Source organism: Sceloporus undulatus, chromosome 7 (assembly GCF_019175285.1).
Source record: "Sceloporus undulatus isolate JIND9_A2432 ecotype Alabama chromosome 7, SceUnd_v1.1, whole genome shotgun sequence".
Classification (NCBI taxonomy): domain Eukaryota; kingdom Metazoa; phylum Chordata; class Lepidosauria; order Squamata; family Phrynosomatidae; genus Sceloporus; species Sceloporus undulatus.
In genome coordinates, this window is record NC_056528.1 from 23,215,555 (window position 1) to 23,234,979 (window position 19,425).

Sequence of the window (19,425 nt, forward strand, 5' to 3'; positions counted from 1 at the left end):
TTTGGGGACTTTGGGAGGGGGGTTCCAAAGGCAAAAGTGGGGTGACAAGAGGAAAACCATGTGAATGGGAAGGGAAGCCGGCTGCCCTCCAAAGCGAGGAAATGCCCCCTCCTCATGCATCGCGTCCAGGGCCTGGGCATGGTTCCCACCACGACTGCAGCCGCCTTCCCCAAAGAGAAGGGCCTGAGGGAGGGAAGGCTCTGGAAGCACACAGAGCTCCTGGGCAGAGGCCTGGGGGGCTTTAAAGATGCTGCAGAGGCTTCTTCCCGTCAAGGAGAGGGCAATTGCTCTGGCCTTTCCTCTTCTGTGTCCCATGTTTCTTTTAAGCAAGGCTGGGAAAAGAGGGCCATTTAAAAATAATATATGTAGACATATACACACAAGGACACAGCCCCAGACACCTAGGAAGGGGGATGCCTATAAGGCCGGCAGGAGAGGGGTCAGGGCTGCAGGTTAACTAGGGATTTCTGCCTCCCAAAAGTGTGGGCTCCTAGTAAGGGGCAGATGGAGGGGGCTTCCCAAGGGAGAAGGCTGCTACCAACAGGGATGTTGCAGTGTGCCCAGACTCTGGCCCATCCTTGGCCTTTCGGTGGGGCTGCCTTGGATCCCTGCACCAGGCCTGGGCTGCCCACCCTCCTTGACCCTTTTGACAGGGATTGGCCGGACTATTGCCCCCAGACTCTCTGGGAAGAGGAGCAAATGGAGGTCCAGCTGCTCTGGCCCTCCTTGGGCACCCTGGGCTCAAAATGGAGGACAAGGAGGAGCCCTGCAAGGCCCCTAGAGGAGCAAATGCCAGATGTGGTTCCTGGGGTCTCTCTGTAGGGCCTGCCCTGGCCCTCTCTCTCAGCCTCCATCTTGTTTGTGCACTCCTCCGCCAGGAAGGCCCAAGCCCAGGCCACTGGTTCTCGCAAAGAAGCTAAGAAGGTGGGCATTGCCCTTTTGGGTGGGAACCAGTACCCAGCCCTCCGGCCGGGGCTCTACTGCAAATCCCACCATCCCCAAGCCATGGAAGTGACCTCCAGCCTCCCTTGCCCTGAGAGGCCGCAGCCTTCTGCCTGGCAGGCAGCCCCTTCTCGGCTGGACCAGAGGCTGGGAGAGTGTGGCCATGTGGGCCTCCTCAGTGAGCCTCCATGGCCATTGTGCGGCCTTCCTGGCCACTGGGCTCCATTTGAAGCCGGGACTGGGCCCTGGTCCAGGGGTAATGCGTCTTTATTTGGGGTGGGAGGCACATGGCTTGCTGCAGCTAGAAAACTGTATGAAGAGGGCAGAGGAGGCGCCTCTTACTATTGGTCTGGGTTCGAATCCTGCCCACCTGGCAGGACTGTTGTGAAGGGGCCATTGCAAGGTCCCCCCAGAGCTCGCTTTGGCCATTCACGAATAACGCAGAGGCGGCTCATGCATAAACAAGACTCGGACGGATATCTGCATGCGCCGAGGCCCCGCCCTCGCGCTGCGATTGGCCGCCTCCCTCCCTCCCCGGCGCCCCGCCTCTTCCCCTCAAGCCTGGCGCAACCTAACATGGCGGCTGCGCAAGATCCCGCCTCCTTGCTGAGGTACGCGTCGCGCTGATTGGCTGCGCGGAGTCGTCGGTCTCGATCCCGGGCGGAGAGGCTGCGCTGCCTGGACCAGGGCTTGGCAGCAGGGTGCGTTGCGCCGCGGGAAGGCAGGCAGGAAGGAAGGCAGGCAAGGAGGCGGCTGGGGCCAAAGAAGCGCCGAGGAGGAGGAGGAGGAGGAGGAGGAGGCCGGCGGAGGGAGAGGTAAGGCCGGGGCGGAGGGAAGGAGGCCGCTTCAGCTTCACGTGACCAGACCCCTTCCACTCGGGGGTGGGAAGGGGCCAGGCAGTCTCCACCGTTAATCGAGGGGCGGAGCTTGTTGAGCTAGGGGCGGGGCTCGGAGAATTGGGGAGGGGCTTGGATGCAGATTAAAGGCGGGGTTTATGAACTTGTGGGCTGTGCCCTGCATGCTAATTGAGGGGGCGGGGCTTGTATGTTAATCAGGGTCCGAAAGGGGAGGGGCTGCCCATGTCCTGGCTCCTCCCCTTCTGGCCAGCCTGGCCTCTGGAACCTGCTGCCACTGGGACAGACTCAGCCAAGGAAGGGGCCTTGCCTTCGGGGTCTGCAGAAAGGGAGCTCCATGGAGTCCCTCTGGCTGAGGAGGGCAGCCAAGGTGAGCCCCCTCCCTAGGTTTGGCCTGGGCTGGTTCTCTCCCACCAGCCTCTGTATTGAGGCCCTCTTGGTCTGGCCCTTGCGCCTGAAGGCTCCCTTGCGTCTGTCTTACTTACTCCGCTTTCATGCCGCCTTCCTCCCAGAACAGCCTCCTTGGCCTGGAAGTGGCCTGGCAAGAGAGCGGTGGGGCTGCTGGATGCTGGATGCAGGAGTCCAGTTCCAGAGCCTGGCCAGAGTGAGCCTGGCCCTGCTTCCTAAAGGCAGGGCAGGCCGGCCAAGCGTGAGCAAGGCTCCCCTTCATCCTGTGCAGCTTTGGAGAAAGGCGGGTGGTTTGTCCAGTTGGTCCGAGGCCTGGAAGGAGCAGGACGGCTGGAGTGAGCGTGTCTCAAAGGGGAAAGGCCACCTTTTCAGCCCTTGCATCCCTCCCTTTCCCTCCAGATGGAAGCCTGCAATAGGACAGTGTGGCAAGCGCAAGGGGTGTCTGTGCGCGTCGGCGCTCTTCCTGCTCCCTCCGTTGCTCCTTGGCCCAGGGGCATGGCGGCCTCCCGGGTCCCTCCTGTGTGGCGGCGGTGGCACTTTGTGCGTCCCAGGCATTAACGGTTTCGGAGTCGGCGTGGGAGGGAAGGCGCTCTAAATATAGCCCATTCCGTTGCAGCATCCTTTGCAACCTCCGACATCCTCAAGGATGTCTTTGGCGCTTTGGCTTTGAAATGTAATGGCAAAGAAGCCCCTCTGAGGCAACAAAGGGCAGGAAAGGCATGACTCCCATCGGCCGGAAAGCCAAGTCTGTTGGGATCCTTGGAATCTTCTTACCAAGAGAAAACGGGTTTTCTGGCACTGGAAGGACTCAGGTTAAACAAGGTTGAGGGTTGTGAGACGGTTTGTCTGGTGTGACATCTGGGTTTTCTTTGGGCCCGTTTCCACGGAAAATGACTTGGAAACCTCTTGGATTTCATATTCCTTTCTTGCTCTTAGAGACAGGTAACGCAATCCGCCTGTTCTTTGCTAACAACTGGAGATCTTGGATGAAACGTTGGGCAAAGCGATGATGATCGAGGGAAATTCTCTCTTTGGGGCCAGAATAACGTCTTGTCAAAATCTTTTGCGAGTGAGAAAACTGGTTATGAGAAAGAAGTACAGGGATATTTCTAATATACTGTTTCTTTTTTCCTGAACAGTCCCCTCGGCTTTCTCTGAAACATCAGGCAGACTTTTGGACAACGAGGAACAAAACGGAAACTGGAGCAAAGTTTCAGCCTTGGTTCCTCCTGGCTCAGCGGGTTTCCTTTGCCCAGATTCAGGAAGATCCAGGGTTTAATAGGGGAAGGCCTCCCAGGTTAATGGGGCCGGAGAAGCAGACCCTTTTCAATGGTTAGTGTGTGGACGTTTCAGCAATGTTGTGTTGCTGATGCAAAAGCCCATGTCCACACGTTTCTCCGAGGGAGGAAGGCAGGAAGGCCAGAGAGCCAAGGCATTGCTTTGGTCTTGAGAAGTTGCCAGGTAGCCAAATGTAACGGGCTTTGACAGGATCAGATATTTAGGACCCCAAATGGCTTGGCCAATGGATAGGGGTTATGGGGAGCATGGTGTCATGTTTTGGGTGTTGTGTTAGGACTCTTGGAGCTTCCTGTCAAAGCATTCCCCCTTAAGATCTGAGGAATCCCCCCCCTTCTTGTGGCCAAGGCCTGCTTGAGTGTGTTTTGTTTTAGGGGACATCTGTTTTTGCCTGTAGAGATTTCTCCCTCTTCATCTTCTTGGGATAGAAATGGATCTTATGAGAGTGGAAGTGAATTCTTTGTTGTTCTCCAGCTTACTGTGGTCTTTCTGCAAATGTATGTGTGTGAGAAGTCTCTTTTTCCCATTGTGAGAAAGAACAAAAGCCATTTCCCTCAGGCTTGCTTTTTTTTTGATGGCTTTGTGTCTATAGAGATGCTCTCTGGCCTTCTAGGCAAATAGTCCATTATTGCTTCTCCATCCTTTCCTGGGTTGTTTTTTCCTCTCCCACATTTGCTAAAGCTTGGTCTTATGTGTTCAAAAGTAAACTTGGTTTGAAGGGGATTAAAAGTGACTTCTAAGCCTGCTGGCTGGGGGATTCTGGGAGTTACTAAGCTCTGCCCTAACTTTATATGTATATGTGTCTATTTAAAGCCAGTCAGAGAGTAGATGGACTCTTCTAGGGAATCTGGTTTGACTTTCAGGCCACGCTGGTGTTGCAAAGGCAGTTTGAGAGACAATGAATGTGTCTCTTTGGTCTGGTTGCTGGTAGTCCTGGCCAGGTCCAAGCGGCCTTGTAGGATCCTGAGATGATATGCTGTGCCTGGCATTCAGGTATGAAGGAGCGCGTGGCACTTGGGGACAGGGGTGCAGGAGACTGGCATGGACAGAGTCACATATAGGCAAGGGTCCTGAACACTGGCTGGCAGCAGCACTGGCTCGCAGGGGTTCAGACTGTGGCCCCGTTTTCAGCAGCCCTGCCTGGAGATGTTTGGGGTCACGCTGGGACCTTCCGCATGCCAAGGGGGGCTCTGCCAGGCCTTCTTTCCTCAACTGGGACTTGGCTGGGAAAAGCCTGGTGACGCAGGAGAGGGAAACCCTCCAGGAGGTGAGTCTCTCTTTCAGCTCATGTGTGTCATTCCTGTCTGCCTGGAAATGCCTCCTGCTTCTCCTATAATTTAGGGACTCCTGTGGCGACGGCAGCAATAGGGGGGATCCCACCCACCATGGGGTTCATGTTAGGCAAATGTGACTGTCTGGCTTCCTCTGCTGACTAAGCTGAGCAAAAGGAAGGGACTATGCTGCCTCTAAGCACTTCCAGGCTGCCTCACAGCTCCTGCAAAGGTGGGTGCTGTGGGAGTATGGGGTGGGGGTCCCTAACCCTTCTTCATCCCTAACACACACACACACCGGCCCTGGAGACTGATTTCCCTGGTCCCTTTATGACCCTTGTCTTTTGGGCTTTTAGGAAGGGATGTTTTGGTGGTTTTTAATAAAGGGTTGCCAGCTGCTTTGAGGGTGTTTCAGTGGGGAAAAGAGAACAGTATAACCTTTTAACCCAATGATACACTGAGAAATAGGTTCCTGGATCTTCGGCAGGAAAGGAGTGAGACAGGATAGGCCTGTGAAATTTGGATTGTGTGTGTGTGTGTGTGTTTCTTCCAAATAGGGTCCAAACACCCTAAAGATCCTGTCTGGTCTTGGAAGCTAAGCATGGACAACTGTGGTTAGAACTTGGAGGGAAGACTGCCAAGGAATCCCAGTTACTGGAGGCTCTGTTGGAGAGCAACTGGCAAGACTACCTCTGACTATTCCTTTCAAACAACAGGTTTCCGAACAAAACCTTTCAAATTCATGGGGCTGCCATAAGTTGACAGGCAACTTGAAGGCGTGCGCACATAAAGCTTCCAAATCCATTCTGCTTTGTGACATTGGGTTTTGCATCCTCCTCCTGGTGCGATTGTGGGATGGATGAGTCTCTGCAAAGGTTCCCCTCTTGACCTTGGACTGAATTCAGAAGAGGAGCAGCTGCTGTTGGCCTGTTTGATTTCGGGAGGTTGCCGGAAGGTGCGCAGACCGGCCATCTGTTGCCTGGTACACATTGCTGCACAAGTCCAGCAAAACAGCAGCAGCAGGGCTTGCAGAAGTTACTTTTTGGGACTGCCGCTTCCAATGTGTCTCAGTCAGAAGAGCTATTGCGGGCTGAAATACTTAGTAAAAAGGGGGTAAGTATTTTAGATATACAGACGTCCAGCCCGCTCTTTGGCATGGGGAAGGGGTCTCTCTCCCAAGAAGCATTGCCAGAAGCTCATCTGAGTCTCTTCGGGTGAAAACAAGAGAGACTCTTGTTTACAGCCTCCACCAGCTTTTCCCAAATAATTCTAAATGATTGAACAAGAATTGAATGTTTTCAAAGAAATAACATCAAAGGAACCGAACAGCACCTTTAAGACTAACTGATTCATATTTGAGCATGGGTTTTCATGGATATCAATCCACTTCCCCAGATGGAGAACAAAAGATTTAAATGAAAATGTGGGAAACTCTGAACTTGGTGTATGCCTACCTGCCAGCCAGCCAGCCAAGCACACATTAAAAGACATTTTGCATCTTCCCCCCAGTTTGTCTTTGTTTTTTAAGCTTTTCTTTTTTGGAGAGAAGACTTCTAAAGAAAAGCTCTTCTGTGAGTGCAGAGTGTGGAGAAACCCTGGCCTTTGGTCGGGAGGCTGGTTCTGCTCCTTTGTGGGAAAACCCAGCTAGTTTGCCCGGAATGAGATTTGCAGCCCTGCCAGCTGTAATCTTCTTTCCCAATATTAGCTTTCTTAGTCCATAATCTGACATTGCCGGATGATCTTATTATGGGGCGGTTGTGAGCAGCATCAGCAGCATCCGCTCTTCTCCCCCCACAGAAAAATCCACAGAAGGCTTTTAAGCAGCGCCTGATGTTCCTGCCGGCCTTTTCCCCCCTCGGGAGATTGTGCACTTAATCCTGTTTTAGTGGTCAGCATTGCCTTGTTCTTCCTTTTAAAAAAACAATATGTGTGTCATTGTACTCTCTTGCTTATCCCTGTGAGATGCTCAAAATAGTAGCGGAAGATGTGTGCAAAAAGGCAGTCCTTGTGTTGTGTTTGTGTGTTTCTGACCCTCCTCACTACTCCCACCTCCCTCTCCTCCTTCGGCTCAGACCCCAAGCGTTCTGAGAGGCTGTTTGCTCTCTCTTACAGAGGAAAAGGAAGGCCAGCTCTTGCCTGGTGAGTCCCAAATTCATATGGGTTCTTGTTCTGGGAAACTAGACTGAGAAGGTCTTGATTTCAGTTCATCCATCAGCAGCAGTTTCCAGGTCAGGCTGAAGGACAGGGAGGCAAAAAAGGGGTGTGGGAGCATTTCATGCACCCAGAAAACCAGCTTCTCAGGGGAGGAAGGGAGGGTTCTAGTGTGGCCTTTTCACTGACACACTAGCTTTCCAATTGCAGGGCTGTTCTTCCTAATCTTTGTCCTCTTCTTCCGTTGTTCCTGTTGGCATCAAAAGGGCAGGAAGGAGAGGATGCTGGGGAGAAATGGTTGTATTGCCCCAAATCCTCCTGAATGGGTGGTGGGGGTCCTGGAGGGTTTGGCCCCTGCTGGCTTTTATTCAGAAAGAAAGGCAGCCATCTCTCCCACCCCACCATCTGACCTGTCTTCAGGTTGGGCAGCAGCTTCCCTGGGCTGGCATTTCCTCCTCCCTGGGCAGTCTATCTTTCTCTTCCTTTTCTTCCCTCTCCAATGTTGCTGATGATCTCAGGTGATGTCCGAGGTTTTTTACTTTTAGCGCTTTGGGATGGCTGGGTAGGTGGACAAAGCAGTTTTGTTCTCAGCCAGGAGCAGCAGAGCAGGTGTGTTTCTCTGAACAGTTGCCATGAAGACCAGGCTCCGGAGCCAGAAATAAACAGAGATGGATGGGAGGCTCTGTGCCAAGAGCGACTGGTCTCTCTGTGTGTGTTTGCATGTTTTGGTTTGTGTGTGTGTATGTATACACACGTGCCTTTAGTTCTCAAATGCCACACCAGTTGAAGAAAAGGGGTGAGAAGAGTTGCCTGCCTCCCTGCACAGCATGGTTTCTGGTTTGGGAAAGGAGAGGCTGGAACCATAAGGAATAGCAACCTTGGAAGCTCTATCTCTGGAGCAAGTGCCACAAAAGGAGCCTGGTTGCCAAAGAACTGTAAAGTTTTTTTGATGCATGTGGGTGGATGGCAGCAGTGTGGTGTAGTGGTTTGAATGTTAGACTAAGAGCTTGAATTCCCACTGGGTGACCTTGGGCAAGTCATGCTCTCATCCTTAGAGGAATAATAAACTTGGCAGGGAAAACCTGGCCAAGGGTGTCATAACAATAAAAACAAGAAGTGTGTGTGTGTTGGGCAGTGGGCCCTTCTCTCCAGCAACCAGTCAGCTCTTCATTGAGATGCAGCTTCTCCTTGAAGGGCTTGGAAGCACTTTGGAGACGAATGAGCACAGTGTCCACACAGAAACACATCATGCGCTTCAGTCGGTCTGGGAGATGAGCAAGTCCTGAGCTCCTAGGGTTGCGAGGGGGTGGAATTCTCAGATGATGTGGAAACCAGAAGCCAATGGCACTTGCTAAGCAATCCCCCCTTCAATCCTTGGCCACTGATTGTAGCCTGTGTTGGGGTCAAGCTAGTGAGGACCCTGTGCCAGGCGGCAGTCCTGGCAGTTTTCAGGGCACCTCAGTTTGCTTACCAAGGCTGTGCCTGGTGGCAAGCAAACAAGGGCTGATGGGGAACTGTGCTGGGCAGAGCTGGTGCTTGCCTTTGGAAAGAGTCCCCCTGCCCTTGACCCAGCCTCAGCTGCCCCCTCTGCCCAGTAAGGATCCTGCCTCTGCCCTGAAATGCCAGAGTGGAGGTGGCAGCATCCATCTGCTCTTCCAAGTGGCCAGGTGGGGCACATGTCCAATAGTCGGCAGTTTTGGTGGCACCTGTGCAAAGTTACGGAGGCGGTGGGGGAATGCAAATGGCTGCTTGTTCTTTGGCGAAAGGGTAGGAGTGGACAGGAGGGACCCATGCCTCTCCTTCTCCTGGCAAAGGGGTCCAGCACTGCTTGCCTCTGGATAAACTTCCAGCCCCAAAGATGTGAGTCCTGTCTTGGGGGCACCCAAAGTTTTTCTAGGCTGAACCCTTCAGCTGACTTTGGCGTATCTCTCCTGTTCCCCTCTCGCACCTAGAGGTGTGGGGAGAGTGACTCCCACACCCCGTGGCCATATAGGATGGGGTTGCTGTGTTCTCTGGAGGGGGCTGGGGGAAACCACATTGTGTCCCATATTGATTTCCCCTCAGCTCCGCTCCCTCTTTCAGAATCTCGCTGTGGGCAGAGGGCAGCTTATTATCTCTTGCAAGGGGCATTCATGCATCATATATACATCTGTGCCTTTTCCTTCTTATTATCTTTTAGTAAACCAGGCTGAGGTTGCCTTTGCGGGAAGGAAAAGCACCCTGTGGGCCTGAAGTGGGCCTTTGCCACCCAAGTGACAGGTAAGGCTTGGCAGTGTGTCGCACTCTTTTTTTACACATATGCCATATTCATATTACGTAGTATATGGAGCACATTTGTGCCATTTTCATTGTAGACATTTCTTTCTTTCCTGGAGACTCTCTACTGACAGACTGGCACTGCTCTGCAGCCCCCACTTTGAGGGCACTGCCCCACCTGAAACTGGATCAAATGACTGCTGCCATTCAGTGCAGATTGTGCTAAGCCAGAGGAGCCCCCAGGGGCTCAACTCTGTCCTAAAAGCAGCTTCCTACGTGTATCCTGCTTTATCCCGCATAGCAAACAAACAATTCAGGATTCACTTGGAAGAAAAACATATTGTACATTGATAAAGAAGGACTTTGAAGTAGAGCATAACCCAGGTCATTGGTGTTTTACAAGAATATCACATTGCATCATGTTTGGCTCTTGGAACATAAATGGCGTATTAAAAAATAGAGGGGCCCCAAACCTTAATCAATTTATAGTTAAGAGAGAGATGGGAACACCAGGGATGAGCAGCATAAGTCAAGCAAGTCCCTGTTTCCTACAACTGGGTTAAGCTCTTCATTCTGTTTTGTACATCAGCGGTGCTATATAAATGAATTGATGATAATGAAAATGGCAATATTTTCTCCATGATGCTTTTGTGCTAATGTGGAACTAGACAGAAAGTTGTTCTTAGAGGTATGAGCAATGCCTTGCATGCAAACGGAAAACCTAAAGTGTGGATCAACCTGGGTGAAGGAGAACTTGCGGCTACTCTCCCTAAATCTCCCACCAAACCCCTTCCCTCGCTCCCCTTTCCCTGAATTCTGTTCTGTCCATAAAGAGGCAGTGTCTGCTGACGCTTATGCTGATCTGCCCCAGAGCTGATCCACTCGCTGCTCTTTCCTCGGATCATTGTGGCAATGAAGGTGTGGGGAGAATGGAGTGCCATGTACCTTGAGGCAGGGGCTTCTGGGCTTCCTCAAGAGGAGATCCTGGTTTCCACCTTCTCTCGTACGCTGGCTTTCTGCTGACTGTTGGGAAGAGGACTGAGCCGATTCCAAGGACATCCGACGTAAATGGGGCAATGGAGGGGCAGCCCTCCCTCACTCAGGTGAAGCCAGGCTATTTTTAAGAGAGAACTTATTAATATCCACAAGGTCTCAGGTGTCCTTCCCCAACACTCTTACAGAAATGTGGGCGATCCCAGCATAATAAATGTGCCACAAGAGGGCAGCACAGATCTATACAAAAGCCACACTGTCCTCCAAGGGCCTCTAGCGAGGAAGGGGGACACAGCAGATGAGAGCTAAAAGCTGGTTAGTCTTCTGGGGCTGTTGTTGGTTCCACTCTGTGCTTCCTCCCTATGATCAGGGCAGAGTGCGTGGTCGATGAAGGGCACCCCAAAATGCAAGGCTGAGAGAATAACTGGCAAAGGGTCATCCTGCCAGCCTGAGCTGAGGTTTTAACCTGTGACTTTCACCTCCACAGCCACATTGTCCCAGAACTTGGAAATGTCCCTTTTGTTTTTTTGAACTGTAGCACCCAGTGGTTGCAGAGCCTTCCTTGGCAAGGTCCAGGTGGCTCTGGGGCCTGCAGCCAGTGAGGGGGAGGCCTAATTTGCCATCCTTGGAAAGCAGAACTCATGCCTCCCTCCCTGCCCACCTTATGATGGATGGGGAGCAGACCCAGTCTTGCCAGGGCTTGCTCACCCAGGGTCTTTTAATGAGGCTGAGTCCCGCTGCCAGAATGTCATTGCCCTCCAAAGGTTGTTTGGGGAGAAACTGTTTTCTCTCCTTCTCCCCTGGCTCTGTGTGAAGGAGAAGGAATGGACGGAGACTCAGAATAGTACCCCATACCTCTCACACACCTGGCGCAACACGTGGGGACCTTGTGCTGCACGGTGACTGTCACCACAGAGTCTGTGTGGGCCATTTGCTTTCATCCTTTGCCACAGCCCTTGCTGTGGGGGCAGGGGGATGAGTGAGCCTGGGGTTCTTTCACCCAATTTTATACCGTCCGTCTAGTCATGGGGCTCAGAGGGGCAGGAGATTTTGATTAACTGATGGAGGAACCCTCCGTTTGGTCAGCAACCCAGATTAAAAGAAAGTACGGTTAAGACTCGTTTGATACAAAAATTCAGAAAACCCTTAAATGAACAGTTCTAGTGAGGTTTATTTCAACAGAATTCAGATTCTAAGCCCTTTAAAAGCCCCTTCTGCCACAGTCAGGGAGGAGCCCAAAGGTCCCCCCAGGACTTCTTTGCTCTTGGTGGGCCCAGACCCTCACCCAAAGAAGACGCATGGCATGCAGGTCATTTGCCACATGCCCCTTGGGTCCACAAAAGCAGGCAGAGCAGGGACCATCTGCACGTTGGCATTTGCTCTTCCGGATTGCTGGTCCTTCAGACTTTATTTAAGAACATTGTAATGTGGCTTTTCATTAGGAAAAAGCCAAAGCAGTTTACAATCAAATCAGATGCAGTAAAACCACTTGAATAAACATAATAAACAGATGTTTAAAGAATAAAGCCAATTCCGAGCCGGGATCACTGAGAAAATTCGCAGCCAAGGAGGTGTTTGTGGGCCATCGGGTGAGGGATTTGTGAACGAGGGGCTGGGGGCATTTGGCATCACGGGGTGGAAATGTTCTCCCTGTTGGCAAGTAGGGTGAAAAAAGGTTCCACTGCCATGTTTTTCCTGTGGAAAATATTTCTGCTTTTAGAAATCTATTATGTTTCATAACATTAATTAATACCATGACAAGGATGAGTCAAATTGGGCAACTGGAGTGGATGAGATGACAGTCAAATCCAAAATCGAAGCTATAATTAACTCTCTTTATCTTTCCCCCAGGGAGGAAAAAATGAAAAGAGGCTGTAGAAACTGGGGATGTTGCTGGGGGAGACTTTGCTCTCACGGCTGGCCCCTCTCTTCCACCTCCCCCACCCCATAGCCCCATGTGCCCCATGGGGCACACGCTAGGGCCAGGTGAGGTCCGGTGACTCCCAGCTGGGCTGCTGACCTTGTGGCCCAGAAAGGTGGCTGAAGACAGGAGGTCCAGCCTGACACACTGCCTGGCATGACCCTGCCTTGCGTCAGGCAGCCTCCCGTGGGAAGGCAGTCAGGTGCACCTCTCCCTCTCTTTCTGTGACTCAGCTAATTAGGCCTGCCCTGACGAGCCTCAGCTGGGAGAGTGTGCAGCGGTCTCTTGCCTGCCACGTTCCAGGAGAGTGAGCTGGCCCACAGCCTCACGGCCGTCATCACCAATCCTGAAGAGCAGCCCCCTCCTCCTTGCCCTGATGGGTCACAGTCTGCGGGTGAGACTCTGCCCGGTCAGTGTGATGCCCGTCATGTGCAGCAGGCAGAGGCAAGGCAAACAAACGAGGCTGGGGAAACGAGGGGAGAGTCCTTGGCAAGGGGCAGGCTCTGGAAGGAGGGCGCTTGGCACAGGTGGGCAAAGTCTGGCCCCTGAGGCTGTTTCTGCAGACTCTCCTCTCTGGACCACCCTTCTCTGTCCCCAGCTCTTCTTTGGCTGGAGGTGCCAGGAATTGAACCTGGGACTTTCTGTGTGCAGTGAGCGTTAGGGTTAGCTCCATCCTCTACACCATGCTACCCTCCTCCCAAGGAAAGGCCATTGCACTTCCAGCAGCCCCTCTGTATCAGAAATCAGCCATGAACTGAATTAACTCAGCAGAGTCCATTCCAGTTTTGTTTAAAGGTCCCAAGCTTGGGGGCAAAAACAGCCAGTTAGCCTTTCTTTTAAGAAGGCAAGATGAACCTGAGGGAGATGCCACTCTCCCCCTCCCTGGGTCCAGGGCCCCTTTCCACTTGTGGCCCTTGTGGGCAACTCTTTGTCCTGACAGAGGCGTCTTGGCAATGGGACTTTCTCAGAAGTCTGTAGCTGCCTTGGTACGTCTCTGCCATGGCTGCTGCTTCCCAAGAAAGAGCGCCTTTCATAGAATCATAGAATCATAGAATAAAAGAGTTGGAAGAGACTGCAAGGGCTATCCAGTCCAACCCCCTGCCATGCAGGAATCCAAATCAAATCATCTTCGACAGATGGCCATCTAGCCTCTGTTTAAAGACCTCCAAGGAAGGAGACTCCACTACACTCCGAGGGAGTTTGTTCCACTGTCGGACAGCCCTTACTGTCAGGAAGTTCTTCCTAATGTTGAGGTGGAATCTCTTTTCTTGTAGCTTGCATCCATTGCTCCGGGTCCTAGTCTCTGGAGCAAGTGAAAAAAAGTCAGCTCCCTCCTCAGTATGGCATCCTTTCAAGTATTTAAACAGGGCTATCATATCACCTCTTAACCTTCTCTTCTCCAGGCTAAACATCCCCAGCTCCTTAAGTTGTTCCTCATAGGACATGGTTTCTAGACCTTTCACCATTTTACTTGCCCTCCTTTGGACACGTTCCAGTTTTTCAACATCCTTTTTGAATTGTGGCGCCCAGAACTGGACACAATATTCCAGGTGAGGCCTGACCAAAGCAGAATAGAGTGGCACTATTACTTCCCTTGATCTAGATACGATACTCTTACTGATGCAGCCTAAAATTTCATTGGCCTTTTTAGGTGCCGCATCACCCTGTTCACTCATGTTCAGCTTGTGGTGTACTTGGACTCCCAGATCCCTTTCACATGTAGTCTCATTCAGCCATGTGTCTCCCATCCTATATCTGTGCATTTTATTTTTCCACCCTAAGTGCAGTACCTTGCATTTCTCCCTGTTGAAGTTCATTTTGTTAGCTGTGGTCCAACTTTCTAGTTTATTCAGGTCATCTTGAATGTTGATCCTGTCCTTTGGAGTGTTAGCTACTCCTCCTAATTTGGTGTCATCTGCAAATTTGATAAGAATGCTTCCAATTCTGTCATCCAAGTCATTGATAAAGATGTTGAATAGCACTGGACCCAGTACAGAACTTTGTGGGACCCCACTGGTCACTTCTCTCCAGGATGAAAAGGAGCCATTGTTGAGCACCCTTTGCGTTCGGTCAGTCAACCAATTACAAATCCATGTAACAGTTGCCTTGTCCAGCCCACATTTTATAAGCTTGTTAACAAGAATGTCATGGGAAACTTTGTCAAAAGCCTTACTGAAATCAAGATATACGATATCCACAGCATTCCCTCCATCTACCAAGCTAGTAATTTTATCAAAGAAAGAGATTAGATTTGTCTGGCATGACTTCTTTCTCTGAAACCCGTGTTGACTTTTTGTGATTATGGCATTGCCTTCTAGATGTTCACAGACTCTCTTTTTAATGATCTGCTCTAGAATCTTTCCTGGTATCGATGTCAGACTAACTGGACGATAATTGTTTGGATCCTCTTTTTTCCCCTTTTTGAAGATGGGGACAACATTTGCCCTCCTCCAGTCTACTGGGACTTCTCCTGTTCTCCAGGAGTTCTCAAAGATCATTGCCAATGGCTCCGATATTACTCCTGCCAGTTCTTTTAATACCCTTGGATGTAGTTCATCTGGTCCTGGAGATTTATATTCGTTTAGATTAACAAGGTATTCCTCTACTATTTCCTTTCTTATTCTGTACTGAAATTCCCCTATTCTGTCCTCTGCTCCATTATCCTCAGGTTGAACACCCTTTTCCTTTTCTGGGAAGACTGAGGCAAAGAAGGTGTTGAGTAATTCTGCCTTTTCTCTGTCTTCTGTTAGCATTTTGCCATCTTCTCCACACAGTGGCTCTACCATTTCCTTCTTCTTCCTTTTGCTGCGGACATATCCAAAAAAGCCCTTTTTATTGTTCTTAACCTCTCTAGCAAGTTTGGCGTCAATGGGAATGAGGAAGTCTTGCTGCCAACTGATGCCAAGCTTCTGAGGAAAGCGGAGGGTGGCTTGTTGCGAAAGGGCAGCCTGGCACAGGCACCTTCCTGGCCTGGATCCAAGTGGGGTCAGGGAGGGCAGAGGAGACCCCTTATCCCTCTTTGCCCCCAGGCATGGCCCCAGAGGTAAGGGGCTGGTGCCTCGAACTCTGGCTGGCTGGCTGGCTGGCTTCCTTGTGGGGCATCTGGCTGCCCACAGTGTTAGAAACAAGATGAGGGCTTGGAGAGGCACAAGGACTCTCTACCCTGCTGCAAATCTCTACTGACCTTCATCTGGGAGGAAAACTTGACAGACCCAGTGCTAGAGGAGCTGAGAGCCAAAGGCTTGCTTTCGTTGTGTTTGTGTGTTTCAGCTGGTGAGAAAATGAAAGCTAGCTTGAACTCCAGCTCACTTATGTTCTTGGAAGGAGCGACACCCGTCCCCTGGGCCCTCTTTCTCCTTCCCTCTCACAGTAATGGATGCCGTCAGCTGAGTGACTGGAAACAGGGCCTGAGCACCAGCTTCCAGGAAGGCAGAATGGCTTCCTGTGAAGGAGATGGGCTCCTGGCACAGGGGCTTATGGCTTCCCTGGCCTTTCGTCCCCTTCAAGGTGGCCAGAAATGATGCTTTCTCCAAAGGGTGCCTGCAGACATCCCAGCCCTGGTACAGTAGCTCTGTCCAGCTGGGTCTCTCATGGTATTCGGTAGCAATAATAGTAATAGTATAATATCATTGTGCCTTTTCCCCATCCAGGATCCAACGTGGCAATTAAAAATATGATTAAACTAGCTATAGAATTAAAAGCAAAACCACTAAAGGAAAAAAAACACACACATATGTATTACATTCTGAACAGCCCTGTTCCTCCAAGCAGTCAAGTTCTACTCTCTCAGCTTCAGAGGAAGGCCAGGCCCAAAGCCCCTCTGGACAGACCTTGCCAAGAAAGTCCTGTGATCGTTCTGGCTGGCCCCTTGGCACGCTCTCTTGGAGCCTCCCTTGTCAGTTGTAGGCAGGAAGACCCTCCCCTTCCCACTTGCCTGGCGCTGGGGATTTCCATGGAAAAACCAGCTGGCTGCTGATTCAAAGACCAGCCAGACCTTCTCCATTCGCAACCCAGCATTGCACTTGTTCAAGGCCCTGCATTTCCATAGTGCACAAACTCTTATTCCCATCTCAGCCTTTCCCTTGCTCAGTCAGAGCGGAGGAGGAGGAGAACAGGTTGCCCCCATCGGCTCTCATATAGCCATAGGCCACCCTGGATGGGGATGGACAGGGCGCGTGCCCTTCCTTCCTTCCTTCCTTCCTTCCTTCCTTCCTTCCTTCTGCCTGTTTTTTTTTCCAGGGCTGACTAAGTGGCATCACCACTGCCTCTGGCATGCCATCCAGCTGAGGCAGCAGTGCTTACATAACTGGGCCACTTACCTCTCTGGGACACTAATTGGCCAGTAATTGGCTCGTGACCAGCAAGTGAGTGGCTCTTCCTTATGTAACAGCCTGGCCTCAGCCCTGGCTTTCCACATGTAGGTTCCCCTTGAAAGCCTCCCCTTTGGGTCAACCATGCTCCGTCTCCAACATGGGCTTTGCAGGGCCAAGGGATGACTAATGGCTTGCTCATTGTCATCATGGCCCAAGAGGAATCCCTCAGCGGCTGAGATGGTGCTGCCCGCATGCCATCAGGCCAGTGGGGGAGTGGGCTCAGAGGAGCCCATGAGTGTCTGAGATCCAAAGGGAACCCTTTGTGGGAACCCAAAGTAGCCAAGTGGAAGACTAGCGGAGGAGGAACGGAGGTGTGCTTCATTCTTGACCATTCCTGGACTCCTTGTTGGCACTGGACCTGTGTCCAGAACCTTGAGGACTGGACTCTTGCCCAGTGAAAGCTAGCATGGTATCATGTTTAAGGGAACTGGACAAGGCCCAGAGAGACCCAGGTTCAAATGACCCCCCACTCAACCAGCGTGACCTTGAGTTTGTTGCTACCTCTCAGCCTCACCTACCTTGCAGGGTTATTGGGGGGATAAATGACAGCAGGTGGAGGAGAACCACACATGTCACTTTGCCCTCCAAAGAGGATGGTAGTGCAGTAAATGAAGAGTGAACCTTGGAGCTGAGGAATAAACAGAGAACGAAAGGGCAGGCTATGCTGTTGCTGCTGGGTCTCTTCTTTTGCCTGGTGGGAGAGGGAGGAGGGCAGAGGCATCCTCTGAGATGCCACGCAAATGCCATTCAAATACCACAAAGCAGGAGGACCCACCCGTCCTCCTGGTACCTGCTCTGTCCAGAGTCACAGCAACAGGAAGTGCCCTTGTCCCTCTGGGTCACAGAGCAGCTTTTAATTCTGTGGCCTGGTGGGGCTCTTGAACCCACTGCCAGCACCACCAACTGCCCAGGCAGCTTAACCGTTCCCAGGAAGCACTGGGCCTCAGTTCTGCACCCGGCTTTATGCTGCTGCTCCAAAGAAGGGGCTGCCTTGAGGTTAACAACCAAGCAACAGTATTTTATCATCTGCACCATAGCATCCTTATAATGCTTTATTTATTTAATTTAGGACATTTTGCCGTGCTTTTCCACATAGGCACATGTTTCCAGAGTGCCTAGCCTTCGCAGATGGCAGCGACTTTTGTTGTTGGGGGCTTTATTGTTTGAAATTATTTCCCTTGAGCCCAAAGGATGCTGTCCACTGTGAGTCTCTGCAAACGTCCAGCCCAGTGTGTCGCATACGTTTAGCTTCCGGGGAAACACCTGCAGGAATCCAATTTGGAAAAATGATAGATGTTAGCACTTTAAATAATAAACTCCAAAGCCAGTGTTAGGAAAGCAAACGAGATATTAGTGTATTAGTGCAAATTAGTGTAACAACACTAATTGCAAAACCAATGCTAGCTGGTGGTGTAACTACCAGTGACTATTGTTACTACTTGTAATAACAAAAGCAATAGGGATATGTGCAGAGGGGTCTTGTAGCACCTTTGAGACCAACTAAGAGGACAAAGGAGTTTGTAGCACAAGTGTTTGCAGGCTCAGCAGGCTTCACTGACCTGGTCTACGGACAGACGCTTCTTCTGCAGACATTTTCTCATGAGCCTTCCTTGGAAAAGCAGCCAAAGAGTTCTGGGAGAGGAGGTGTGCACATCATGGTTTCTAGGAATCGGTTTGCGCTTCTTGCTTTTAGGGGATTTTTCTTCCCAGCAGTGAGGCTGGCCGGCGCTAGGTGGCGGTGGGAGCCCTCCTCTTCTCAGGCGTTGCCATGGCCTGTGGCTTCCAGGGCCCTGTGGCCTGCTGGCGCACCACCGTCTAGACGTCCTGGCAGGACTGAGTCCTCCTGGCTAGGGCTGAGTAAGTGGGGGAAGGAAACAAGCTGAGATACCTGCCCTGCAAAGCCTCAGCCTTCCTCCCCTTCCCTGCTCCTGGAAAACAAGCAAACCTCTCTGCCTCTTGTCTGAACCACCATGCAGAGCAGAACTTGTCCTTTTATGCAATGCTTGCATGGCGGGGGCTGTCCCAGGCAGTGCTGATTTAGGAATGGGAACCAGCCCCAATGCCCAGCGTGGCAGTACAGGCCTCCTCAGTGTCAGCCTTCTCCCCTTTTGTAGCATAGGACAGAATTGGCAGCCCCAGGATCCATGGGTCTGCATCTTCTCTATTTCAGGCAGCTTCAGGATCGCAAAGACTTTTCCGGGCCCTTCATGAAGTCCTTGCACCTTAGCTGACAGCCAGCCAGCAGTTCTTGGGTACTTTCTACCTTCTCCCTGCAAGGCAGTTGCAGATCCAAACAGCCTCCAGCAGCTTCATGCAGGTGATGGGGGTCCCTTTAGCAACAAATGGGGCTGAGCCAGTCCCTGTGCTGCATTGGGCATGCCAGCCCCCTCAGCGGTAGCAGAGATGGCTGGCTGCTCCTTCACCTGTCCCGCAAAGGCTGCTTCCCATAAAGGGAGGCTATGTGTTCCTGGCTGAGAGGCGATTCCTTCTGCCTGCATGGGAAAGAGATTTGGGTGTCCTTTCTCAGGCGCCCCTGTGGATTTTGGGAGTCATCTCTCATCCCCTTCCCATTCACCCAGCCTTCACCAGAGGGATCCATTTGTGTTTCTGAGAACATAGTGTGTATATGTTTGACTTCCAGAAATGGTCTGACAAGCCCTCCTCCTCTCACAGGCGTGCTATGCTGCTTCCAAGGCCACCCATTCTGCCTCGCTTCCCTTTCTCTCTCTTTCTCTGCTGGGGACTCGGTGTGTCTCATTCCTCTAGGCTAAAAATGGAGCTTGGCACGGCTGGTGTGTATGGGTTGCCATGGCACTCTGGGTGTGGGTTTAATTCAGAGGCCCAAAATATCTTCTGAGTCAGTGTTTGGGGACGGCGGATGGGGGGGAGCGGGTCCCCTTTAGACTAAGTCTGACTTTGCCCCCGTGTCAGACAAGATGGGGAGGAATGGGAGAGCCCCT

At 51.6% G+C, this 19,425-nt stretch overlaps 1 protein-coding gene across 1 annotated transcript in view; it reads left to right on the forward strand.

The window, feature by feature from the left end:
* Positions 1-1,587: 1,587 nt before the first annotated feature.
* The window catches only part of GNG7 (G protein subunit gamma 7), a 40,569-nt gene continuing 22,731 nt past the window's right edge, over positions 1,588-19,425 (forward strand). Inside the window, exons 1-2 of the mRNA XM_042479486.1 lie at positions 1,588-1,757; positions 9,102-9,181. The gene's annotated coding sequence lies outside the window, so the exon portion shown is untranslated. The remainder of the gene's footprint in view (positions 1,758-9,101; positions 9,182-19,425) is intronic.